This window comes from Spea bombifrons, chromosome 9, assembly GCF_027358695.1.
Source record: "Spea bombifrons isolate aSpeBom1 chromosome 9, aSpeBom1.2.pri, whole genome shotgun sequence".
Lineage (NCBI taxonomy): Eukaryota > Metazoa > Chordata > Amphibia > Anura > Pelobatidae > Spea > Spea bombifrons.
This window is the reverse complement of record NC_071095.1, coordinates 26958732-26986151: the sequence shown is the minus strand read 5'-3', so window position 1 is coordinate 26986151 and position 27420 is coordinate 26958732. Positions and strand designations below refer to the sequence as shown.

Below are 27420 nucleotides of genomic sequence, written 5' to 3'. Positions count from 1 at the left end.
GAAATGTGTTTAGGAAAAGCAGCCGAGCTGAGTTTGGGCGAGCGGAGAAGATCGTGCAGAGCGGCGTTTAACAGGTGAGGGGAGCTCCATCTAAAGGGAAAGATGCGAGTCTCAGCAAGATGTCTGACCTAATCGCTGGGTTTAAAGGGAAACACGCTGCCCTAACCAATAAAGAGAATTACTCACTACAGAAAATCCAGAGTGATTCGGCGAACAAACTTGGTAGGATTTCAAAAACTAAGAGAGCTGCAGGGTTCAGCATCATCTCCCACCAACCCAGACCTCATTCAGGTTAAGTATATGGAGAGCTGCAGGGTTCAGCTGAACTCGGCAGCATCTCCCCGCAAGTCTGACCTCGTTCATGTGAAGTATATGGAGAGCTGCAGGGTTTGGCTGAACTCAGCAGCATCTCCAGGCAAGTCGGACCTCGTTCATATTAAGTGTATGGGGCGATGGAGGGTTCAGCTGAACTCAGCAGCATCTCAAGGCAAGTCTGACCTCGTTCATGTGAAGTATATGAAGAGCTGCAAGGTTCAGCTGAACTCAGCAGCATCTCCAGGCAAGTCGGACCTCTTTAATATTAAGTATATGAGGAGATCCAGGGTTCGTCTGAACTCAGTAGTATTTCTCAGCAAGTCGGACCTCGTTCATATTAAGTATATGGGGAGATGCAGGGTTCGGCTAAACTCAACAGCATCTCCCAGACTCCATCCCCTTGACCTCTCACTGAGACACGCATGCACATCCTGTACAGTCTATAGTTGAACTTGGGTGGATTGAATGCAGACGGTAGTGCGTTTTATGGAATTCTGGCTACGTGAAGACCCGGCGTGTGTCGCTACCTCTGCTCCCCGAATTCTAATCCCAGCCGGTTATCCCCTCCGGGCTCCCGGTGGATCCATTAATACGCACCATCTCTTGAGAATGAATGGATGGATCTCGCACATTAGCACGGCCGACTGCTGGAATTCACAAGAACACGCATTGGAGACGGCAGAATGCCTAATTACGTCTGCGTTTGCTCCAGCTGCTAATTAAAAATTGTCACTTCTATCTTTAGACAGGAGGAGAAGGAAGGGGCAAAAAAATATATTACCTAAGACTTGGAATAAAAAGACACAGAGGCTCCGGCTCCAAACATTAAGTTTAGCGCACACGAAATGAACTAGAGAAATACGACGCGGGATATGAAGGATTGGGGCCTCAGTGTTAGTGAAAGTGTTAGGATTACTATGAATGGGGCAACCCAGCACCAATTTAACGCGGGACTGAAGAGTCCTTAAGTCACCATTTTTTATTATTTTCTTTCTCATCAAAAAGAAGGACATATTGTATACTTCTCTACTTTCCCTAATCCTCATACATGTGTAATAAAATGAGGATACGAGCGAGTCTTCCGTGTACAGCTGTAAGACCTGCATGTATGTGCGTAAACATGTGTGGGGCAAAGAACACGCACTTTTATTTATCGGGACCGCTCCAAAACCCTTTTTCTAAAGGGACGTGAACTAAATATTTACCCCTCGTCTTATGAACACTGAACCTTGTTCCTTAATAAGTGGGGCCTGACCTGTAAGATGTTTAATATTAACAGCCTTTGTTCGGCCACCGATGCCGAATCTGAGCCATAACAGCCCTGTGACTTCAGGCCACCAGCCCCGTCCTCCTCCATCATTTTATTAGGACTCTGAAACCCGTTTTTGTTTTCCCAAAATATCAAGGCTGTCGCCGGAGGGGGGTCGGAGGGGGAATTCTGGAGACCCCGCAAGCGTCGGCGAGCCATTTTTTGCCTAAGGCAGTCAACAACAGAGGGAAAAAAAAGGACTGAGTGGACGAGCAGGAATCATTCACGACCTTTATTAAGTCAGACCAGGTCTCCAGGAACCCCGACCGAAATAGAGACCACAGGATCCTAACTTATACAAGAGCCTCTTTCAGGCAAACACTCCAGCCGTGAATGTTATGAGAGAGACTTTGTTCGAGAGAAATACACAATTCCTTTTGAGTCAGGGAACACTGCTTGTTCTATATCATTATATCACTTTTTTTTTTTGTGGCCAGTCACATGTGGAGGACCAAGATGGTGGCAGAAGTGGGATTATTAGCCATTTGGTGAGGCCTCTATTAATCTATATTTAACTTCTGCAAAAGCATTTGTATTTGTTTTTATTTGCCTGAGGGTGATGGGAGTTGCTAATAATTTTAGTTATGTTTCCTAATTATGCTGGCGTTTGCCATGCAGCATTGCAAAGTTTAGTGCTTTATTCCAACAGCGTCTGGTCGCAAAAGCTTACACTCTAACAACTTAAAAGTACCACAGGGGCTTGCCTAAACCCTGGGTGTTACTCGTAAAGGCAGCCCCCAGATCAGCACATTCCATTACTCAAACACAGTAAATTCCCCTTTTTTATTTTTTTTTTTTTATTTTTTTTTTTTAATTTTCCTGCTCCTGGTTTCCTCCCAGGGAATATTGGTCAGGTTTGGAAAATTCCTCCGTCCAGAGCTAATTAAAATATTTCATTTCACAGGGAACCAAACTAAAGACGCAGGCAGCAGGACCACTTATACACCCTGACTTCTGCTACCATCGCCCCCCAAAAACCTGCATTCTTTCCAGAGAAACAAAAAAAAGAAGCAGCTTCTCAGAAATAGGAGGGGGGGCAGTTATGGATTGGGGAGAAACCATTGAAAAACAGCTCTTCTTGACATCAACAAACCAGCATCAATCAGAGCCCCGCTGAGCCGTCCTATTCGAGCGTCTGATTTTTGTGCCGCCACTAACAGGGTCTTGTCGTTCAAATCAGACCAATTACACGGTTGGTTGTATGTCAATTGGCACCAATGACTGAACATGTGCAAATTACCCCGGTCGCACAATGTGAGAGTGCTAGCATTACAATATACCCAAAGCTCATGATTACATTACCCTACAACAGTAAAAAACGAGGTTAAAGTGATTATTCCAAATCATTTTCTGATTTCTCACCTAGACCATGCCAGGCTGTGGGGTTGTTAAGCTGTACCCCATCGACAACGGCCTTTGGTTTTATAATGCCCCAGAGAGACTTCATTTCAGCTCCAATCGTGGGGGTAAAGACATTTAAAGAGACAGAGCCTGTTGTGGCTTTTCCCCGTCTTCCCCTGAGCCACGCCACAGACGTCTCGTTAATATCAGCTCATTTGCATAATGAGGTTGGCAGGATTCACCCATGATGCATCGCACATGGAAAGGAGAAAATGAATATTCTACGGGAATTACGCACACAAAAAAAAAATCAGGAACAAGACACGGGGTCCAGAAATAAGAAGGAGGTTCCAACTGGAAGGATCTCCAATATAATGGTATACTGGCGCTATCACAAGAAAGGGGGGCAAACCCACAGGCCTTCAGCCTCATGCTGGCTGAAAGTAATGGAGGTTGGTGTTCAGTTAGCATCTTTTACTCTCGCCTCTGCAGCCAATTCCAGCCTTTTCACTGAAAAATGGGCTCAGTGAGAATATACTTAATGTTTAATCTATCGATAACCATTGAGAAGTTGTCTGCTGCCTGATAACTCCTAAAACATATCTGGATTATCAGTCGTCATAAATCCAATTGCTACAGAAAATGGTTTACCTGCCCTAGAGGTTCCCAGAAATAGAATAGTCGTTTTGATTGCCGGTAGTTGGACCTCTCGGTGCCGCAATCCAAGACTCTCCGAAGTTCGGGAGGCTGTAGAGTTTTCCTTACCTTGGAGAGCAGACGCATCCTGTGTGCAGCGCAGACCTCGGGAAACACATGTGAGGCCGGCCGTGCCAGGAAGCTCGCTCTCCTCCAAGAGACAGAGCATGGATCCCCGAGGCAGGAAGACCGTTAGGCTCCAGGTCCCTGTCAGCCCAATCAAGTGGCAGCGGCCTCAGGATACAAAGCCTTCCGCTGCCTCCTTTTGTATTCTCAAGGCTGAGACATGATTGCTCCCCTCCCTCAAAATTAGGAAGCTGCTAACTTTTCCTGTACAATGGATTGTGTAGAACCAAATGCAATAGCACTGATTATTCATGAAAGGGAAAAAATTAACCCGCTGACTCCTAGTGGGCGATCTACTCATCTCGCCCGAAGGAGGAGGTCACCCGTGCATTAACTGCGGACCTGCGCCACTTTCATGATTCGCTCTCCCCTGGTGAAGATACATCTGAGATCATCCGCTTTACAACAAAACCCAAACTCTAGAATGTATCTTCAGCTTTAAACGTAGCATGCAGTTTTTTTTTTTTTAAAGGGTATGCCAGTGGGGTAGTTTTCCCGTAATGTTTTTTCTTGCCCTGCAGAACAATTATTTTTTAAAAAGTAAATATTTAAAAATATTACATTTTCACACATAACAATTGAGAATAAAAGCAAATTAAAAATGGCATCACGGGAAGGACTTTTTTTTATTTTTTATTTTCGAGCATTTCTGATTTTGAAAAGTAGAAGGCAGCGAATCGTTGGGTGAATCTGACGTGATATTGCGAGGCAGCATCCCAAATAAGAACACACGATACATTGTATCTAACATTTAGAATGTTGCGCACGCATACGAAATACACGCAGTTCTATGTAAAAACTCTTTGCCCTGCCTGTGGCCCCTGTAGCCCCCTTCTCAGAGCCACGGTCCCCACTTCATTGTGCTTCACTTAGAACCAGACACAAAGTGATACAGACACACATGGATTCCCCTGAACCGGTTACCATGGCGACTATCGCCACGCAACAGCTCCAAGGTCTTGGCCTCCTTGATGCTTTGGGGAAGGCACAGACATGGCAGCGAGTGTCTGTGTGCAAGCGGCAAACCTCCCGGGGGCCCAACTCGTCTCCCCGGGCGGCCCCCGAGCTCCTTAACCCTTCGCAGTGACCCCCTGAGGCTCAGTAACATCTGTATGCAAAAACATCATATTTCATCAGAAAGCCTGCAACATCTGCCTCAAGTCTCTGTTTGCCCACACCGGCCCCTGTGGATGGGGGCCAACGAAAGCCCCTTAAAGGCACAGAAAGAACCTTGGCATTGGTCGTATTATGGGACCATGGCTCCTAAAATGATACGGCTGGCAACTCAGTTTTCCTGCCAAATGAGAAATCTCCAGCGGGCGCGTCAATGTTATTACATGTTATAAGCGGGCAGCTTGGAACTGCAGGTCACGTTAATAACAAGTGTTACATGGCAGCCGGCAGAGTGGGAGTCTGCCTGGAATCTCATTAGGACGGGAGGCTAGAATCCATTCTCCAGCTCGAAGAGCAGATAAACGGGTGATAAATGTAATAATCTGACAGTCTGGGACCGTCAGGAGTCCTGCGTTCCGGAAGCCTGCAGATTGCGATCCGCGTGAAACAGGCCATCGCATCCAAGAATGACAGATTATTACGTGAAGCAGGGGCTCGGAAACGGCTGCAACGCGCGACACTGAATGGCAGCCATCCGATTATTTAATGCCTGACCATTTGCAGCGGCGATCGGGGATTTTAAACGTCCCCGTTATGGCCACCGCAGGGACGGGCGCAGCTGCTGCCATGGAAATGAACACAAACAGCGGTGACGAGGGCTGCTTCACTCGGGTCTTGTGAAAGAGACCTTTTCGCTGGATGGGTTATCACATGACGGTGACAGGAGCCCAGGGCACGGAGCCAACCCCCAGCACAGCCCCCGCTGCGGGCAGAATGGACCTGCTCAGACACCATAGGATCATGAGGAAGCCCTACGTCAGGGTGTCTGGAACATGCAGAGAACGCAGAGGCTCTAAAAAATGTTTCCGAACCCATTTATCTCAATTGGAACGGTCTGGATTAGCGGATCGACGCTCTATGCCGGAACACCAATGCATGACAAGCAGGTCAGAGAACTCATCTCCCATTGGCTGACTACGGTTTGGCAGCCTGGGGCTCCTGTAGCCCTTGGTGCACTCAAACCCCATCTGCTGTCACCATACCTATATGTTTGGGTCTGGACAGTGTCAGGAAAGAGTGAAAGCATAGTGGATGCATGCAACCGCTTCCCAGCAGAGCTGGTGAACAGTTAATGGGAATCACTTTGGGCGCACGCAGAGTACGGAGATGTTCTGGAAGACTTTGGGACGCCAGGTGTTCTCTCAGCCGCCTTCATCTCTCATCTCAATTAGTTTGAAGGAGCTGGGGGGGCACAATCTAAGAAAATCCCAAGGAGATTTAAAAGAAAAATTGAGGTCTGATTCCAGTTACCCTCCTTGGGGGGGGGAATTATGTTTCTGACCTAGATTTCCACAGAAAGCTGATATAGAGCAAAAGATACAGACGCAGCGGCCGCGCAGGATCGGAGGAGAACGGGGCCCAAAAACGACTGAAGTCAGGGCCTGAGGATCAGGACCTAGAACCCTCAAGAAAAAGTGTTTGGTTATCATAAAGCGCGGCCCGTAACCCGCAGACTCACCCAACAGCCATCGGGAAAAGCGCTGCGTGACATCATAAAGCCTTTAAACCAACGGACAAGAACCGCGTAAAGTGTTATTTCATGTAATATTACAAATACAGCGGCGGGGCGTAGAAAGATCTATTGCTCTTAACCCCTGGTGTGCCAGCTCTCAAAGCCGACCATGCTGGTGGATAACAGCTGCACCCCGGCCTGTTGAATATATTGCACCAAATGCTGACCGGGCCGGTCGGTGGGCCATTTGTTCTATGCTTACGAGGCAATAAAACCCCAGGCCCTGACTAGCCCCTGCCTGGCACCTACCCCACAAACAAACCATCTGTTCAGCACCCAGCTGAGCAAACTGCATCTCTGCCTGGGCACAGGTGAGCGACCTGAGAATAAGCAGGGCTCCTTATCTGCACCTGTGCTCAAGGCAAAGCCGGCCAGTATGAGGACTTTAAATGTCGCCTTCACCCCCCCCCACAGGGTGCCAATGTGGAGTGAAGAGGAGGCCGCGCACACAGGAGGGGCACACGTGGGATCTGTTTTCAATCATATAGACCAGGAGGAGCAGATTCAGCACCTGCCGCTCGCTGACCCAAGGAGAACGAGACTACGTGGAGAACAGAGTCCTCTCAGTAACAAGGGGCACAGCCAAGCAGTAAAAGCATTTACCACTTCCACTGAGAGCACACTCCGTGAATCCAATACTCCTCCTAAAAAGAACGCTACCTCTGCCACAGTTCTAATCCTAACTATATTTAATGTCAATAATAATAATAATCTTAATTATTTTGGAGAATAAAAACTGGTTCATAATTCCAATAACACTATGGTGTCAATGTGCGGCCTTCAATACACAGCGCAGGGTCCATGTGGCCCCGCAAAGTGATGGACTGGGCCACTGGGGAGGAAAAATAAAAAAACTTTGAAAAGCCCGCAAAGACAAAGATTGGGGAACACTGACCTTTACCCCCGTATAGAGAGGAGGGGAACACTCCCCATCGGCCCGTCAGTTCTCTGGTCTAGTCTTAGATTCAGGAGCCGTATGTCTATCCTGCGCATGTTTAATACCATCACTGTATTACCCTCTACCACTTCTGCTGGGAGGCTGTTGAACTCATCTACCATCCTCTCACTAAAGTAAAACTTCCTTACAATCATTATCATTCAGCAAAATTACTGCTGACCTTGGGAAGGTCACATAAAACTCAACCAAAAGTACCTGGTATTAGATTGCAAGCTCTTTAAACAAATCATGTTAGGTGATTTTAGTTATTGTTTTCTTTTGCTCACACAGACCTCCTTAAAGACAGAAGTGGAATATTTCCATGAAATGGGGTCCAAAAGTCACCCCGGGGCATTTACCTTCGCTTCAGGCTGAGACACTCATTAAAACTCTGCTCCTTTTCGCCGCTGACACCAAAATGACTCTTTGGAGCAGTTGAAATACAAGTGGACAGCTGCCGCTCAGCTGCCGCCAGTCACCACGCCTGAAGAAAAAAAATCTCCAAAAAACACACAACCTGCCTGTGAAACATGCGCTGGGACCCTCAGGATTAACCCCTCTACCACCAGAGCGCTGCGCTTCTGATCCGTAGACACTAGGGGTAGGTGTGGATGCCCCTAACTGCATCCCTTGCCAGGCTGGGGCACTCCGGGTAGGTAGACAACAGGCTTACATATAATTATGGTTTGGAGACATTGGCAGGGCATGAAGCCACATCAGTCTCCAGCTCATGTGTGGATCTATGAATCCTATGGGTCAGTGCAATAACTCCTGTGCTTGGAGTACCTAGGGCAAAGCCACCCCAGGTTATCACATCTCCCCTTTTATTTTACCAGTTTGCTGATCCGTTTCTAGCTGCGGCAGACTAGGGCAGGGGCGTCCAACCTGCGGCCCTTCAGCTGCTGCAGGACTACATCTCCCATAATGCTCTTTCAGCTAAGGGGCTGGCTGAGGAGTATGGGAGATGTAGTCCTGCAGCAGCTGGAGGGCCGCAGGTTGGACGCCCCTGGACTAGGGTGTAGTGTTTGCCGTGCAGCCAAACTACAACTCCCATGATGCCCCAGCCAGCGTCAGCATAACCCTCCCCAAGCTCAGCTTCAGTGATTTAGAAGAGTCACTCCGCATTCCTGTAAACTATCGAGAACGTCCTATGGCTCTCCAGTTGTCTGACTACTACTCCTATCATCCTCAGTCAGTCCAGTACTGTCACGAGGACTAAATGATGTAGGATAGGTGCATTAAAACGAACATTGCTCAGACTCCAAGCGGAGGGGGTAAATCAATCAGCTCTGGTCTATGGCGTCCACGCGGGAGCCCTGTCCTGATCCCACATCCCAGCATTTTACACCCAGCTGGGGGCTGCTGCCATTTTTAAGTCAACACACATGCGTGCCTTTATTTGCCGACTGCTACAGAGTCACCGACGTATACAATTACCCCCATCTGTAAAAGAGCACAACAGATCTGCCGTAAACAGCAAGGAGGAGGGAGGGAGGGATCAAACATAGAAAGAAAGCGGCTCGCTGGGCTGATGAGCTTACAATCTAGCTGCGCGGGGCCAGGGATACATATGTAATAGGTATGGAATTTGTCCTACCCCGAAACAAAGTAATGTTCTTTCTGCTAACTATCCAGCAATTACACTGCTACAACACATTATACCCCTGATACGAACAAGAAATACCCCCCAAGGTGTAGATTTATAACGCATACGAGCGGCTGGGGGTAAAATATCGCAATTGTACAACGCTGCGGAATATGACGGCACTATAAAAATCAATAATAATGAGAATTTTAAATGTAAAATCCATATACACACAGGCTGACGAGGACGGAGTGGGTGAGAAAGGGTTACTGCTGCCGGGGGAAGGAAGCTATCTTCCCTCTAAGTGCGAAACACGGCGTGAAGACTGTAAACAATCGTTCTGTTTCTGCGCAGGTACCGTTAACCCGACGCATCCCGCGCAGCTGGGGGTGGGGGTGAGCGGCACCGGGTAACCTCGTCCAGGGTGCCAAGCTGGCTCGGGGGAGATTATTGGCTTTAAGTGTCTACCATAAGCCAAGCCTTATAAGGAGAGCGCGGACAATCTTCCCAGCCGGGGAAAGAGGCAAAAGCCGAGCGCGCATTCTTCTGGCTGAACAGAGAAGGGGAGGAAAAAAAAAAAGAAGGAAAGTAGAGCGTACTTACTGCAAGAAGCCAACGCGGCCGTTCTCCTTTTCCTGCGGGAAGTGGCCCACAAAGCAAGACAGGGCAGAGTGAGAGGCTGCGAGGTGGCCTCCTATAATCCCAACCCAAAGGCCAACAAACCAACTGTTCCCAGTCTGTCACTGGGAAGCGTGGAGGATGCACCCCCCACCACCACTACGACACACACCAGGTCCTGAGTGACAGAGAGGACCTCTGCCGTCAGCGGGTAAAGGGCAGTGACAGATGCGGTGGCTGGGAGGGGGCGTCTGAGTGTGAGGGAAGGGTATGGTTTGGGGAGGGGGAGGGAAGGGATGCCTCCTGCCTAAAAACAGCTGTTAAAAGAAGACTGTGTTGATTTCCTTTCTAGACTCTGGATGGTCTCTCGGCCTCCCCCTTAAGTAGGAGCAGAAGTTTTTGTACCGGTTCATCAGGTCATATGCTGAGCTCAGACATTTCGAGTCAATGAAGGGGGTCTGTGACGGACCCCTTTACTTACAGGAACCGCAATAAAGAGTGTCTGTGACGGACCCCTTTACTTATGGGAAACCTGTAATAAAGGGGGTCTGTGACGGACCCCTTTACTTATGGGAAACCTGTAATAAAGGGGGTCTGTGACGGACCCCTTTGCTTATAGGAAGCCCGCAATAAAGGGGGTTTGTGACGGACCCCTTTACTTATAGGAAGCCTGTTATGAAGGGGTCTGTGACTGAAGGGATTGCAAAGGACCGCTTTACTTGTACGGAGCCCGGAATTTTCCGGTGACAGCTTTAAGTTAAGGTATTACTTTCTGCGCGAGAATTTGCTGTGATTCATGGAGTGCAAGCTCTTGGACCACAAATACGAAGAAGAAACATATAAAGTCAGGAAACTGCCTTGAATCGCAAAGGAAGGGATTGGACGTTGGCATCAAGGGTAGCACTAAATGCAAAACACCAGCTCTGCTTGCTATCCACAATCAGGCTGGTTAGAGTGTAAGCTCATAGGAACAGTCCCTCTTCCACTTTCTTCTTGCAGATTAGTTACAAATAAAACTTTTTACTCCTGTGCATGAGGGGACTGGACAAGGAGGTTGATTAAGTCAGACTTGTGGTGCACAGAGAGTTAAAACCATTGGAAGTACTCTCTGACATTTGACTTTTAATGCTTGTGATTGTCCCTTATTAACTAATAACGCACAGAACGCATGGGGCATTAAAAAAAAAAAAAAAAGAAGAAGATACAAACCAGCCCCGTGACCCCCTCCACCAGTGACAACCCCCCCTGGGCCGACACTCTCCCACCTGTCCGTACTGTCACTGCCCGTCACGCAGAGGGTGACACCGAGACCACACCAAGGTTCCTCTGCCTTTGAAAGTCCATTGGGTGAATGACTGGCCTGTTTACGCGATCGCGGTGTCGCATTTCACGGCTTTCTCTGCCGTGTAACGCAGATTTATGGGGGGGGTAATGTTTTTGAGCATATGTAAAGCAATGTCACACACATTTAAACACTGGAAATACTGGGAATACGGAGGCAGAAGTGACATTGTGATGTCATAAGGATACATTGTAACCGTTACATGTTTAAAATCATATATATATATATATATATATATATATATATATTTACTATATTAATATTAACACAGTATAATGTATGGATCAACAGAGAATCTCGCTTACAGCTATGGTTTATGAGGGCATTTGCATTACAGTACATAATGTATATTGTACAGCGCTGCGGAATATGATGGCGCTATATAAATCAGTAAATAATTAGGATATTGAGATTAATGGTGGTATTTCCGATGGTACCCCAGTGGCAGTGAAGGGGCTGGGCATAAATAACACTTCTCGCGGTGACACTTTCTCAAGGTGTTTTTAAAGGAATTCTGACGTTTTTCTACAGATGGCAACCTGCGAGCAGCGGAAAAAAAAGCAAGGCGTAGGATTTGACGTAAAAAAAAAATCCTATTAATTAGCAGAGAAAAAATTCCCAAACTTAAATAAATTGGTTAATTCTTGGTTGATGTGTTAGTCGGTGACCGCTGCACCCCATCCATGATATAGCCAAATCTCTACCCCCATCCCAGCCCCCCCAGCTTTATCAATCCCTATTGGGAATGTGCCACCCACACTGGGACTGGAGGTTATCTAGTGTAAACAGATACTCGCTATCCTGATAGCTGTGCGCTGGCCAGCGTTTCAGATACAAGACACAAGACGATAAGATTAGACCCTTGACAGGAAGACGGGATCTGGGATGTGTTTGCCTTCGAGGTGTTAAAAACTCTGATTAAATCAATGAATGAATTAACCTTCTCTCTGCCACGCGTCAGTGCTCTGATCTGGGCCGTATAGAGCGTAAGCTCTTATGAACCAGGTTCTTGCCACTCCTGGATATATTCTATAGGGACGTTTCTCTGCCTCTACGCGGAAACCGCATTATGTCCAAGTCTCGGAGCAAATCGAGAGTCCAGCCGTTAGATTCCTGCATATCCGCTCTGATGACTTCCCTTCAGTTTGAAGATTTTTATTGCTTTATTTATTACTCTGTGACTAAACCTTCAGGATAAAGTGACAGATCTGCTGTGGTTTATTTATTTACCATGCTACGGAGTGCAATTAATGGTTTGTCTAAGCGGAACATCCACTTTAATGCAAATAACTGGTGAAAGGGGACTACCTAGCCCCGGTTTAAGTAAATGGCCCCATAAATGTTCTTTGTTTTTTTAAGGAAGTTTCACTTTACTGAAAGCGTGATAGATAAATGAAACAGCCTCCCAGCATAAGTGGTCGAGGTATGGGATAAACATATGGCTCCTGAATCTAAGACGAGACCAAAAGAAATGGGCAGACTAGACGGGCTGAATGGGGGCCGAGCTGCCGGCAGATTCTATGCTTGCTATAAAAACCAAAATGTGCTCTGTAACATTTAAGCATTTGTGCTAATTAGAATCCCAGGTTCAGGAATACAATGGCCTTTGTGGAGCAGCACGCTGGTACGGAGGAGAGCTTTCAGAAAGAGAGCAATGGTGAGCAGGGGCCGGGTACGGATTCATTCTCTGGCGGAGGAAAGGGGCCGCTCTGCTCAGCTGTTGTGTTGCTGGCAGGGTGACGGACGCACACAGACACATGTGGAATAGAACGTAATGTTCTGCTTGGAGAATAATCCGCCAGAGTTTGGGATTGATGTAATTGGGCCAGACGGTAAGAGGGGGAGGTGGCGGAGGGGGGGGATTGCAGGAAACTTTACGTCTTAAAGGTACAGGTCGGCTGACTGGCCAGGCCCCTGGACAGTTACCCCCTGCTCTTCAGATGCAGCTATAGAGTTTATCTCTTCCAGTCAATGAACAAAAGCTATTATCACAAAGACAGCAGAATTATTGCAATCTTCAAGAGCACGCTGGCTATTAACCCTTTTGTTTCAACAAGACAAGCAGTGTAATGCTGAACAAAATGTATTTTTGGAACTTTATATCCATTACACCACTAGACTGTAAGCTCTTGGGGTAGGGTCTCCTATTATACCACCCTTCTGCCTAAAAGCTCCATTAAGACACTCACCTCTAACTCTTCCCAAGATCAATGTGCATCATTTGGGGAAATCCTTTTCACACTGAATATCTGTGCAGAAAAAAAAAAACAACAGATGGTTATACATTATACATGTAAAACATACGTAAATTTCACGTGTAACATATACAGAAATCGTCATGATTCAGCCTCGATTTTCCACTAATGTGTTCAAATCCTAAAGCCAATTGTGTTTAGGATTCCCACAATAGAGCCTTTTGAATTAAATCCTACAATTAAAGTAAAGAAATGTGATCACTGAACAGGCAGAGGCAGCGGATCCCAGATCTGTCAATGGCACACTAAAAAGTCTAGCATCTGTAATCGATTTCCTGTCCTGAAGGTATCTCCATTCTATGTCCCGCCCTCATCAAGACTGCCTGAACCAATCAGCAGCAATCAGCAACTTAACAACAGGCGGACATTAAACTAAAAAGCACAACGGGTCTGTATCCTCCTTAATAAATTGAATGTCGGACGCTAAGCTATGGCCACTGACGCTCCAACGGTTTAAAGCGTTTTCTACCTGGGGTGAAAGTGAATCACGCCTCGCGGTTTCCGAAGTGTTAATTAGCGTGAAATCAAAGTACACCCATGCATGCCAAGGTCTCCTTGTCCTCTCGATGGGCAGCCAGGAGGTTTTGTAACGCAGGGTGTTTAACTAGCAACCTGAAAGGGAGTCTGCTCATAAAATGTTCCTTTGCTTCTTGGTACCCACGGTCTCCTCCCTAATTCCTTGTTGGGGTGACACCTCTGGATTTTACGATCCTATTTGCCAAATCAAGTGAAAAACAAAACCCAATAAAGCCTGTTAAGCGAATTGAATTATTAAAACGTCAGATACATTTGGGCTCTCGTGCCTAACAGAGCGGTGCTCTCCTTTCCAACCGAACGCATTTTCTCTTGCAGCCGCGGAGCTCTGTCCTGATCGGCGCCAACGCAAAGGGTCCGGGACATGCCAATTCGGCAAAACCGCCTCGGCTTTATCAGGATTTGGCATCTACCGGGCTGGGCTAGTACAAGGGGCTCCAAAAAATAATAAAACGCTGATTTTTGCAACCACCCGCTAAATTATTCACCTACATCTCTGCGGCAGGACGCAGACACGCGATAAACTCCTTCTGGGTCTAATCTCTCCCAGCAAGGTGGGAGCCACATTGTGATTGGCAAAAGGGTTGGCAAGGGGCCAAGCCAATATTTCGCAAGGCATGCTGGGAGGCATCCTTACAAACAGGCCCCTAGTGCGATTGTGATAAACGCATTGGGAATGTTCACGAGAAAATGATGGATATTAACGGAATGCGAGGGAAATGCTGACAGCGGGATAAATTCTCTGCAAATCTGCTTTTTTTTTGACAGAGGCGGTTTTGCTCTATACAACAGGAAGACGCCGTCGCTTGGCAAACATCTTGTTACGTTCAAAGGATATCATTTTATTTATTATTTTTTAAACGCATTCCAGATTCACTTTTAAACGGGACGATGAGGCAGCCTGGTTTAGATGCAAACAGAAAAGGTTTAGAGAAAATATCCTTTGATCTGTGCATTTGCTAGGGAGTTGATTTGAATGGTAACGACTACATTGAAGGAGGGAGTAAAAAGAATGGCTTTTTAAGGTGGAACAGCTGGAATCACATTAAGGATAAAGTAACACATTTTCACCGTTAGAAAAAAGAAAAATAATAATTGATTTTGTAAACATCATTGAGAATGGGAAAAAAACGTTCATGTTTTTAGATTTTATTTGTACTAAATATCTATTAGCCTAAATAGGAACAATTGCTGAACAAAAATCACAGTCCTCATAAATAAGAAAGCCATTAAGAGGTTAATATAAGCGTTAGCTCTTACTAACAGGTAGCCGGTTGGCAGGATGTAACAAGCACGCGCAGTGCAGCCTCCAGAAGTGCGGAAATGAATTCCATTAGGCCAGGGGAACCAAATAATGCAAATTAACAGAAAATGCTGACGCGGGACAAGGTTACCAGCAAAACTGGAAATATCACAAAACAAAAAAAGAGGAAACAGTGGCTACGTCTGACAATCAAAAGTGGTTTACTGCCGAGAACAGCCTCCCAGAGGAGTTGGTAGAGACACATATATTAAAAGGACTGGTCATGTACATAACGAGATCTTGAAGATAAACGAAGGGTCGAACAGTCTTAAAGGGGGTCTAATAGAAAAGGGTAACTTTTTCCAGGGAAAGCGGCTGCTTCAGGAGATAGACATCTCCAGACATGGTAGATATGGGCAGCTCTCCTATCCTGGTGCAGGAAGGCTCTGCAGCATGCGCAAAACACAATTCCATGGCGGTTGCACACCAAGGTCACCGACTTTCCACCTGAAGTCAGCACCTTTATCTGACTTTCCTGTTAAAATAATCCTTTTTGTTGAAGATCTCCAAAATACAGGAAATAAGGTTAATTTCTGGAAAAGTTGCTCAGCCTCCGTGTCTTTCGGACTATTTCAGTAAACGCGGGTTAGTGTCGCAGGGCGAGCGACCTACTTTACGAGACCCCGGCAGAGGGTTTAACTTGCCGTCGGCGGCTGAGTCGAGGGTTTATCCAACAGCTGGAAGCTGATACCGGAGCTCGGAGGAGATCGAGTTAAACAAACAGCAGATCGCGGACACAAAAACTGTCTCCTCAGCTACATCTCCTGATTTCCGCACCTTTTATGAGACCGTTTCCCTTTCTGATAATGCTGCGAGACACGAGGCTTGCTTTCCAAGTAACACTACCTTGCCAAACTTGTCCTTGGATCAAGGTTATTAATGCACCCTACGCCTAGGTGTAGGTTTTTAAAGAGACTGCTCACAAGACAACCATAGCAACCCTCCATATTCCCACACGCAGAATGGTTCTGGATTTGTTTTTCATCGTAATTGAGATCACCTTTAGCAATGAAAGGCTTTTTTTCTGGGAAAACGTGAAAAGATACATTGGGTGAGTTATCTAAAGAGACAGAGAGAATTAGATATGACAAGGTCATGTTTAAGTGCCCTGATGGTGTATAATTTAACAGCTACCCATACAGGTGCCGGAGTTTCAAGCACTTCGGGATCATTTCAGTAAAGTTCAATGGAAAGGATTACGAAATACCTTCTGCTGGCTTCTCTGCAAACAAATGAGGAAAAGGGGGTAAGAAGAACCTCCAATTCCACGAACCCCACCAGCGAAAAGGTTCTGATACTTTTTGCATTTTCCTTTTCAACCCGACTTCCTGTTACAGCATACAGCGACTTCCTGTTATACTTCTCCAGGATGCTTTTGCTCAGGAGAACTGCTTACGCTAACCTTAGAAACGGAACAGTCAGCTCCGAGTGAAACAGACAACCTGTACCGGCCACAATATAGGCTGCTCATTCAATCAGGATGTAGTTGGGATTAAAAACTGGAAAGTCATGGTATAACTAGTCAAAAAGTGACAGAGGAAAACCCAACAGTCAAACAGATTGTAAGCTCTTAGGGGCAAGGCCCTCTCCTCTGTACCAGTACATCTTAACATGTTCAGGTTATTGGTAATTTTGTATTCCCCTCTATTGTAACAGTGCTACAGAGTCTGCAGGAGCTCTATAAATACAATCATTTAAGAAAATATATTGGAGGTAAATGGAAGGGGTAGAGAGAGAGAGAGAGAAGGATGGATGAGGTGTAGAGACAGAGATAAGGAGGAAATTGGGATAAAGAGAGGGTGATTTAAATGGCCAGACAGAGATAAACAGGGACAGAGTGAAAGGATTTGACGGGAGATCCATGAGACGGTATCGGCTAGCATGCCTGGCTGCTGATAACGCTCAGACTATAATTATATGGGAAATTACCATATATGGAAGTGCTTGTTACAATTCTTAATGACCAGGGTTTTTTCGCTTTTGCGTTTACTAATCTCACCCAAACAATCCTGATCAGACAAACAATGGATGGGTAATTAATCCCAGGGGGCCGTGCCAGCCCACCACCAGAGGCTGCTCCATTCTGCATCCTATACTACGCAATGTTTGTTTTAATGAGACGAAGCATGACCCAAGGAACAAAAGAAAACAATAACTAAAAAAAAGGGACTCCAACATACACTGCCCATACTACCCACGTATTGGGTGTTATGGTGAGAAAATAGAAAATCTTTGCCTTTGCTTCTTTGACAGTGAATGATCAACAGAGCAAGTGCAACGGAGAATGGCATCACCACATAACATCTTTATATGCTTCTATGGTGAACAAAAGTGATCTCATATCTCACACTTAAACCCTATACTAAAATGATACGGCCCCTAAGGGCCATTTAACCCAGTGGCTCCTGTAACAAATTGATGTGTACAGTAATGTAAAATCGGACTGCTGGGAAATTTTAGTCGACAGGAGATAGTGGTTGATTGCAAGCTCCTAAGGCCACCCTGTTCTACAAGCGGTCTGGCATATGGGGGGGGTAACTTTTCAGCTTTTATTCACATGGCCGGCCTGCTGCTCCACAGCCCAGCGCATGCCACGCAGACCCCGACACCGACATTGTCAGGAGCTGGCACTTTCGTTCTTGCTGGCCGACTTCCTCCTTGGAGAGGGGGACACAGAAGTGAAACTTACAGATGCGCCGCACTGATGGAGGGATAGGAGGGGGCATATGCTGGAGGGTGTGTGGAGGACACGTGGCAAAAAAGAATAAGAATCTATAGATTATGATTACAAATGCAACAAGCAGGTTAATAAAATCTGTAGAAATAACTTTTTTTCATGATGACTATATGGGACGTTTCTGTGCAAATGGAGCGGGGTATTTGGGGCTTTATGCAGTACCCGTGTTGGCTCTCAAATATCACCATTTACAGTTAACCCTCTGAACACACTGACGGCTAGCCCAAAACCGAGGGGCCACTGCTAAATGCAGAGGTCAGACTGGGCATGATGGGAGTGCTGATCCAGACACAGCTGAGTCTTGGTTTTAAAATGCAACAAGTGGCATAAAATATTTAGGGCAAGATGGGAAAGTAATTTCAGTGTTTTGACCCAACATCACACCCTCACACGCCCGGGGCTGCAGAACACATAATGATGGGAGGTAAGTGCTCTCCGGCGCTCGCTCTGCCCTTTTGCATCAGTGTGAACCAAGACGACATGGTGGTTATCACCGTCACCGACAGGCGGATCCAACTCAATTTGGAGGCGTAAAAAAGTTCCCTTTCACCATAGCAGACAGGCAATATAACCATTTAGGCATAATTGACCTGGGAATGACTACTCCCACAAGCTGGGAGCCTACAACACGCCGGGTGTGTATATAATGAGGACACCACAGAGTGTATGTAATTATGCGGATGCTCCCATATGAATCGGCAACACGGAGATCGGGCAAGGCGTAAAGACCAGGGCTACACAGCTACATACACAGGATCTATGGAACTCTCCTGATGGAAGACTCAAACCTTAGTCAGTCTCATCGTGGATTCAGGAGCCATGCGTCTATCCCATGCGTGCTTAAATCCCTCACTGTAATAAGTTCTACCACTTCTGCTGGGAAGCTGTTGCTCTTATCTCTTATTCCATCTGAGCTTTTGACCCTCGAGTGTTAGATTCTGGCCTCTTGTTGTAACGTTTCTCCTTCTTTCCAATAAACTTCCCACCTGTCCTCTGTTAAATCTCTCCCGCCTGAAAGACTCCACCAAACGGTTAAAAGCCGTGAATACCGTAAATTAGCAAAGCAAGCACTCGATCCTATTTCACGGAAATAATTACCAGACTTTGTTTCTGGCTAATTTCTCGTGTACATAGCAACTCCGCGCTGGGACGGCTGCGGTGCCAGGGCATGGAACGGGGCAATGATTAACACGGCAGAGCACGTATCAGCGCAGAGAGCTCCATTCAGCAGTTGATGAAATTACCAATTCAATGCCAACTGGTGGGTAAGAGGCGGATGCTTTGCCAAATCTCTGCGGACCCCAAACCTCTTATGCCCCTCTCTCCAAGGCTGTTGCCCCTCTTTTCTAGAAGTTTGCTGGGTATGAGGGCATCACAGGGTTCTACAGCCCTAAAAGCCCCAATAATGTGAATATTTGCATAAAAAGTCTGAAGACCCGCCCCCAGCCACACCTCTAACCACACCCACTAAAACAAAAGTGCTCCTCTTGCCATTTATAATGTTGGCGCATATGTTTATGTCCGCAAGGCTCGGTACAGCCTGTTCTTTTTAATATTGTTATGAGCTTATTGTTTTATGCAGAGCATCCCAGGGCTCTCGCGCCGCTCTTTCTCTCATCGATAAAAAGAAAAAAATAAACAAAACCAATTTATTTTCATGTATTATTCATGCTCCGAGCAGCCCGCGGGTTAAAAGTAAAGTGATCGTAAGCAGTGCGCTTGGAGACCGTTTTTGTGTTCAGTGGCGAGAGTCCTAACCGCTCCTAATGCTGCAGAGAGGAAGGGTTTGGGGAAACAGACCGTTTCCAGGGATCCCGGGACCTGCATCATTATTCCTCCCCATTAAGTTATCTCAACCTTATTGTTAATTTGCAGATTGGTTTTGGGGGGGGGGTGGAGTTCAGGTTAGGAAATTCATTAGCTTCTCTGCAGTATCTCCAGATTAATTACACTGATTGGCAAACCAAACCACAAGCTTTAGCTGTTATAATGACTGGATTTGCCACCATGCCGTTCTAGGCTACTTTATTAAGGGCGGTGAGAGGAGGATAGAGCTTTTATAATACGAAGCAAAGAAATCTTTACACAACTTTTACCAACGTTGGATCAGAGAAAAGGCAGTGCAGGCAGACACATTCACAGTGCGGATAGTTATGGAGGGGGAGATGTTAACATTACCACCACATCAGCTGTTTGCTTTGTATCCTTGAAGGGTTAACAGCGGTGGGGGTGAACCAAAACCTCAGTGGCTTCCAGCATTCAGTTCATAAATGAATGCAAATAAATGGTGCTTTGGATACTTCTATGCCGCCCCCCCCCCGAAGTTAAAGAACCCTGCAATGACATCACTTCCTGTCCAACACAGGAAGGAGGCTGGAGCAGCGGAAAACACCTTCTGGTCTTCGGATGTATCTTAAGTTAAAGGGAAAGTGTTGCTCAACCTTGGGGGCTCCCAAAGCTTGTTTAAGCATAGTCAAATCTTTCCTGATTCCCATTGCGTTTTGCACGGGTTACGACTAGGTCTACGCCATCCTGTCAGGTTTAGTAGCGCTAGGCCTGAGTAAATTCTAGTGACACCTCAAGCCCAACCAGGCCAAATATTAGCATGATTGATGAATCCGACAAATCCTGCACTCAAGCAGGGACGTCACGCCAGAGGAGTGAATACTGCACGTTGGACTGTTGCGTGAAACGCGTTGGGAATTATAATGTAGTCAGTGCTATAAGGAAACGGTAAAACCATATTTACCAAGTCACAAAATTCCAAATACTTATACTATTTATAATTATTTCCCCACAACCTTTGCTTCACGGACCCTTCCTTAGGCTGGTCGCACCTCCAAAAAGACATCTGCCAGTCCTAAACAGAAGTGCTCCTCCTAAGGTGAGGAACCCAGAAATTTTTAATAAGTGAATAATTTCCCCCCTCTTTTCTAAAGCTATTAGCTCTCCTTTGCGTCTCTTAGAAGAGACTGGCAGGAGGGCAGAGCCCGCTCTAATAACCATCAGAGCTGTCAAACCAGTTCCAGACTAAAGAGCTGCTAAACAGTGCAGCCAAGTCACAACCGCGTGCCGACGGTATAGCTGGGGACCAAGGAGGAGTGCGGCCCGAGTCACCATCACATAAAATGTCCTTCCAAGAATCCAGTGTGTCTTGGGGTTATTTGACAGTTTAAATACTAAAATCCAATTTGTTATGAGATTACGAGGTTACTCCCCGGGATCTTCATTCAGGATGTTTATGGAATCAAGAAAGAATATTCACCGAGTAGTTTGGTTTCTGGCAGAACGAACCTTCATTTATTGGCGTATTACAAGTAAAATCTGGTTTTTTAAAAAAGGGATCATCTTTGGTGTTTCGGATCTTTAACTAAGAACGTGACCAAGACCTAATAGAACGTGGGATTATAATACTAAAAATAAAACGATATATATATTTCTTAGATCCATTCAAAAACATATAGATTCCGGACAAGGGCCATATAGAAAATCCTCAAGAGAAGGTACACGGAGGGAATCATTTTTAAGGAAGAAATTCTATGAGTTTATTCACTTTTTTCATGCGAGGGAGCAGCAGGTTTGAAACACTTTGATAAACAATGCTTTCCCCCACCTCCCGTGGCCCTCGGAAGACAAACGTTCCGTATGAATGGTAGACATGTTGGTTTAAGCTGCACACGCCTGTCCTGCAGTTTCCCGTCTCGAGTGACGCTGATCTTTTGTGCTTGGTACCCCATGTCTGGGTCTATGTTGGGTAATGAAGGACTCCCAGATAAGTTCAAGATATTTTTCCCGGGACACGTCTAATTATTTACATGTAGCTGACCATTGACCAGAGTACGTGGGATGTAAAATTACACCAGGAAATTGGTTACTTTAGTTTGCACATCCCACGCAATGAGCTGAGGAAGCATCCTGTAAAATCTAGATGTTTTCTAGAAATAAAATGGCTGATGACAACTCTGGGCGGCAAAAATGGAACCCATAATATCTTCAGCATTGACCAGGCAGAGTTCAGTGATAGGTGTATGGAGCCCTGAAGAGCTTTGTAAGAGCTTTTCTAGCTCAAGATCTGATGAGTTCAGTATATGGAGCCCTGTGGGGTCCTGCCAAACTTAGTTGGTCCTCTTTGCATCTCAGGATCTGCTGAATTGAACAAACGGAGACCTGCAGGATCCTGATTAACTCCATGGAATCTATTTAAAGCTCAGGACCTGCAGAGTTCAGTGTGTGGGGATCTACAGGGTCCTGGTTAACTCCATAGGATCTCTTAGCATTCCGGGACCTGCTGAGTTCAATGTGCGGTGATCCGCAAGGTTCATCCTCACTTGAAGTTCTACAATCACAGTTCTGGTGACTGGACCAAGAATCTGACATATCGTAATACTGATGAATGGTTACATAAAACCATGATCCAATAAAACATGAACGCTACCTCAGCTAAGCTCGGCCACAGGAAAATGGCAGCTTTTTGAAGGTATATAATACGGTTCTACAAAATCACAGCAGTCTCCTTCAGAACCGTCTGAAGCCATTCTGTGGGTGGAACTCTATGCGTTTAGCCCTCAGGCTTCAGGGAGTTCTGGGCCTCAACAGCAACGTCTGATCCCCAGGCAGATAACAGTAGTGTTAGCGTTGCCCGCTCCTCAGCCTGGTCCTGCCTACTCCTACACCCTAAAATTCCCAGGTATGTTTATGACAGGTGCAGGACTCCAGAAGGAAAACCTTTTCCATGGGCAAGGAGGTAAAAGGAGCACCTGTGTCACCAACATGAATAGCCAAGGTGGTTAAAACACTGTTAAAAAGCATTTAACCATTTGTAATGCACAGAGGCTTTTTATGGTTTACTAACCATCGTCGTGTTGGTTCCACGGGGACCACGTGATGTGGATATCGGTTACCGGGTGGGGAATGCCCAGACTTGTTGTTTCTGGTAAATCTGAAAGGGCCTGTGTGTTCTTGTTAGAGATGTAGGGGTTAAAGCGCGGGGAAGAGATGCTGAAGCTAGCAGGAAGTGGCTTGTGACTGTGCTGGCCGTGCGGCTCGTAGAGAAGCTGCACAGCTAACCCTCCACGCACTCCACCGGACTGTGACGGCAAACGCAGGGCTGCATACTGCGCGATCGCAGGCCACGTGGCTTCATTTACTAACAGTCTATGCCTCAGTGCTGTGGATCACACAAGTGGCCGTAAAACAAGCACATGTACAGATCAAACTATATTTACAGGGACATAATGCTTTACACATAGGAGATCTGATACCCGCGGGCGAGCTGCTTTTCCCTGGGGTCACCCTTACAGAGACCTCACACTTCACATCTTCAAAGACAACAAAACCCCCACTCTATTCCTTCTGCTGATCGTGTTTCCCTCATTTAAGAGACAGCTCCGCCACGTACCTGCCACGTGCTGAATGCCACAACTCCATGCTGGAAAATACATATGTGTAGGTAAATAAGTTAATGATGTCATCGAATGGTGTATTACATCATATAAAGGACAGCCACCCCATAAAAGCCACCAGAGTCGCTGCCAAAATAACCTTGCAAACACAAGGCTTTGGATTCCCAGGTTGCTACATAACTGGATTCCAGTAATACCAGAACCCGGCAACACCGGCACCACACACCTAACCACGCCGGGAGGACCTGCATACACCTGCCAAGTGTCCCCATTTAGGAAGGAAAGTCCCTCTTTGGGCCTTAAACACCTGTGCCCCTCTCTTTCCTCCCCTGATGCCCCTCTTCTTTACGCGTTCAGAATGTTTGCTGGGTATGAGGGTATCACAGGGTTCTACAGCCCTAAAAGCCCCGATAATGTGTATAAAAAAACCATCTATATACAAAGCCCATTATCCTCAGCCAGCAGGCGTGGACATGCATGTATGTTCTTGCGCAGGCACAGGTGGCAGGTAGGCCTGTGTCTCCAGACATGCACGAGGGAGAGGTCTCTCTCCCCCCGGGGTGCAGTCACGTGCACTGCGTCAGGTTCAGCTTTCTGAAAGCCATTAACACGCAGACAGAGGCGCCATATGTTCGCTGGTTAACCCTTTCTCTGCAAGCACTGTACAGAGAACTGTACTGTACTGTATAGCACATGTGAGCAAGGGCCGCTCGTGGGGTGTCGGTTGCTTACACTAGGTGAAGGGTTAAAGCCATGCACGTTGTATTTTTTTAAAAAAAATATTAAAATTCTAAGCAAAGGTTAGGTCCTAAGCCTGAGGTTACAAAGAGCTTACAATCTAACCTTGACACATGTGGACAGATAACTCAGCCGAGCTCAAATGGATATAGCCGTACAACCCCAATAGAAAGACATCTTGCATTGGCAGCCAGTCCGAAGAAGAGACCTTGGAGGTTCTAAAAACCCAGGTAACTTTATTGGGCTGGTATGACATCACAATACGTAACACCCGCAAGCCTTGTCTAGGAGGTGGGGAAATGCCTTCATGCCCCGCACATCGGGCCATTACCACATTCTCAATCAAGGTCATTACTAAAGAAGGCTCATCGACTTTGTTAGGAACAAGTGACAACATTCACTCTTTTCTTAAAGAGTTGTGGATACTTGGACTGGTGTCCCATTCTGTCAGGTAGAAGCTATTAAAAGGACTACACCCTCTGTGCAGAAATTAAGGTCCTTGTACGACGCACTGGGGTTAAATCGATCTCGGAGCCGGCAACAACGTTATTTGCTGGGTACAAAATGGCCGTAGCGCCACGAGGGTTTCCAGACTCATGAAGCTGACTTGAGAAAGAATGCCTGTGCGATGCCCCCGTGCCCCGGGGAATAACCTTCCCATAGACGTGACAGCATAAAGCAGACAGGATTCCCACGGTCCGGCCCTACGGAGATGCTGTTATCAGGGTAGGGAGGTGGAGACGGGCTCCGGCCTCTCTGCCTCCACTCCTAAAAAGGAAGACGGCCGTCTGCTACTTTTCCGTCTTGTTTACCTACGGCTGGAGCGGAGGGGGCTTCACTCCATTTATTTATAGATTCCGTATGGTTAAAATTAATATACAATTTGACAATAACATCATGAGAGAAGCTTACAATCGATTAGCAAAGAGCCCCAAACAACGGCTACAAACCCTAATCAGTGGCCTTAATTCAGGAGCCATATGTCTAACCCATGCATGTTTAATACCCCTCACTGTATTACCCTCTGCCACTTCTGCTGGGATGCAGTTCCATTTATGTACCACCCTCTCAGCAAATACTATTTTATATTGATTTCCACAAATTATACCCCTTTCCGACACTGAATATTTTTCATTTAAATTTCCAAGTATAGATTTATCTTCATCGATCTTCAAGATCTCCTCAAGTCCACAAAGCTCCAACTTCAGATGACGTTGGAGCCGCTTTACACGGATATCACACACTGTCCACACGCAAACCACGACGCGAAGACCAACAGGAAACCGAAAAGGCTATCTCCTCGCTGTTTAGGGGAAATGTACACCATCGGACGCACGAAAGAGTAGGTGTCTCCAGCAGCTTCTTTCTGGCCAAGAACAAGGACCGCCACTCGATAACGTGAAATGCGTCGGGTCTCTCAGCACTTAGGAGGAACAGTCTTAAAACTACCGGTTAAGTTCTATAATTAAGCTGCATGCAGCAGAAAACAGAGATAGAGTCCCCCCCGACGCATTTCAGGTGCCCTGAACTTAATCCGAGTGAGACCTCAACATAGTTACGTGTATTCATTGCAGCTGAACCTGCGACCAAAAGCACAGGTACAGCTGATCTGCCTTTAGGTCACAGCTTAAAACTCTCAAAGCTCGACATTAACCCCTAACTGCCCGAGGCGTTTTCCGTAAGACGGAGTGAAGAGGCACAAGGTGTGCTGCAGAATTCTGGGAGGGAAAGGGTGAGGTCCAGCAGTATGTGGTTAAACCAGTAAGAGAAGCATTGAGCAGTCTTGGGTGTTGCTGCCAGGTAACCGAAGGCTAAACTGTGGATAACTCCTTAATCCTGAGCCAGCAGAAACAGCTGCTGTAGCTAACCTTGGACGGACACCGCTCAATTGGCTGAAATTGGCCATCATGTACAGGAAGGGCTTCTTCTGCTCTCCAGCTAGTGCCGATCTATAAGACCCAAAACAGTGATGACAAGATATGCAGGGATGTAAAAGTTACATAAGCGTTCAGAACCTCAGAGGTCTCCTCACACTTTCTCGATCCGCAGAAGAGACCTCTAAGGCTTTGTACGTTATATAACTTTTTCTGTGTTGGGGGAAAAAAGCCATGGAATCAGGTTCGACTAATGGCTCCACTTGCTCCAGGGCTAATACAATACCTGTTAGGAACATGTAGGAAATGGGTGCAAATTTCTACAAACAACTAAATTCTCTCAAATTTGACTATTACATTTATATTTAAATATTATTGGTACAGAACAATTAATTTTTAAAAATGTCGATTTTCTGGAATTTCCAAATATTAATCAGAAAAGGTCTTATACTAACTTTATAGATCATACGTTCACCCGAACGTTCCTGTGCTATCACCCAGTGACTAAGTATTCTTAAGTAATTTTGGGACAAGATACTCTGAAAAAACGTACTTATTATCTCTGTTCAGAACGTACCAACAAATTAAAGGAGCGTTTCATTTAAATATCATCAACTATTCAAACTTAAGGCATCTATTCTTGGCTAAAGAGCTTACAATAGCATTGTAACCGCCCTATAAAACCTTAAAGTTTAAGATACAGAAAACTCTCAAGGTCAAATCTGCCTGCATTCTCTAAAATCGAGCCATTGCGCGGTTGATGTGCCATGAAGAGTAACATGTACAAGTTTGGACCTTACAGGTACCCTTAAAATCAGTAACGGAACGGCGATTGGAGAGAGAATCACTGACACAGAAACCTCTGCATTCTGGTCATAAAGTCTTACAATCTCTAAGGATTGTCTCAAAGTCTCTTGATGGACCACCTTATTCCATGACGGCAGAAGAAGATGGCGATGAGTCCAGCGGTCATTGCAAGGAATGCAAAAGATAAGAAAACCGTAGGAGTCGTTCTTACCGCTTGATTCTTTAAGCCATCGAGGGAAATACAGGTGCATTCTTACAAGTGCAAATAAGCGTGCACAAACGAGAAAGGAGTGTGTGCGTGAACAATGAACAATCATGTTTTGTTGCTGGAGCCGAGGGTGGAGGGGGAGCGGGTCTGAGAGGCATATGCGTGAAAGGGAAACAGATGTCTCTCGATATACATCGTTCTGGTGTTTGCACTCTGTGTCTGCGAGTATGAGGTTTATTGTGAATAACGCCATGTACGCCCTTACGGGCCCACGAAACAAAATGGACGGAAGGCGCTTAGAAAACAAATCGCATGCCTCATGGACTTTCCACACAAACATGCGCAGTCATACGCAGGCCCAACCTTCTCAATATTTTAGTAGCCAAATACCTCTCTACATAATAACAACACATTTTTACGTTTTCATGTAGTATTTATGATCTCCAGCATAATACATAAGGCTGTCTTTGTTGAGCCAGACCACTATACCAAAGTCCCTCTAAGTCTGGCCAGCCCATGCGGCCTTAGCTTACAACGTCTGCACAGTGTCAGTAGGCAGCTACATCAGCCTTACTTTTGATAGCCGAGTATACAATACATTATTTGT

The 27420-nt window shown here is 46.1% G+C and overlaps 1 protein-coding gene across 5 annotated transcripts in view; it reads right to left on the bottom strand.

Annotated features, from left to right (window-relative positions):
• The window catches only part of MEF2D (myocyte enhancer factor 2D), a 65818-nt gene that overhangs the window by 25228 nt on the left and 13170 nt on the right, over positions 1–27420 (bottom strand). For 4 of the 5 annotated variants that reach the window (XM_053474567.1, XM_053474563.1, XM_053474566.1 and 1 more), the window contains exon 2: positions 13145–13204. The gene's annotated coding sequence lies outside the window, so the exon portion shown is untranslated. Of the gene's footprint in view, positions 1–9598; positions 9864–13144; positions 13205–27420 lie in introns of those variants that run through there. The other variant, XM_053474564.1, reaches the window with a different exon arrangement.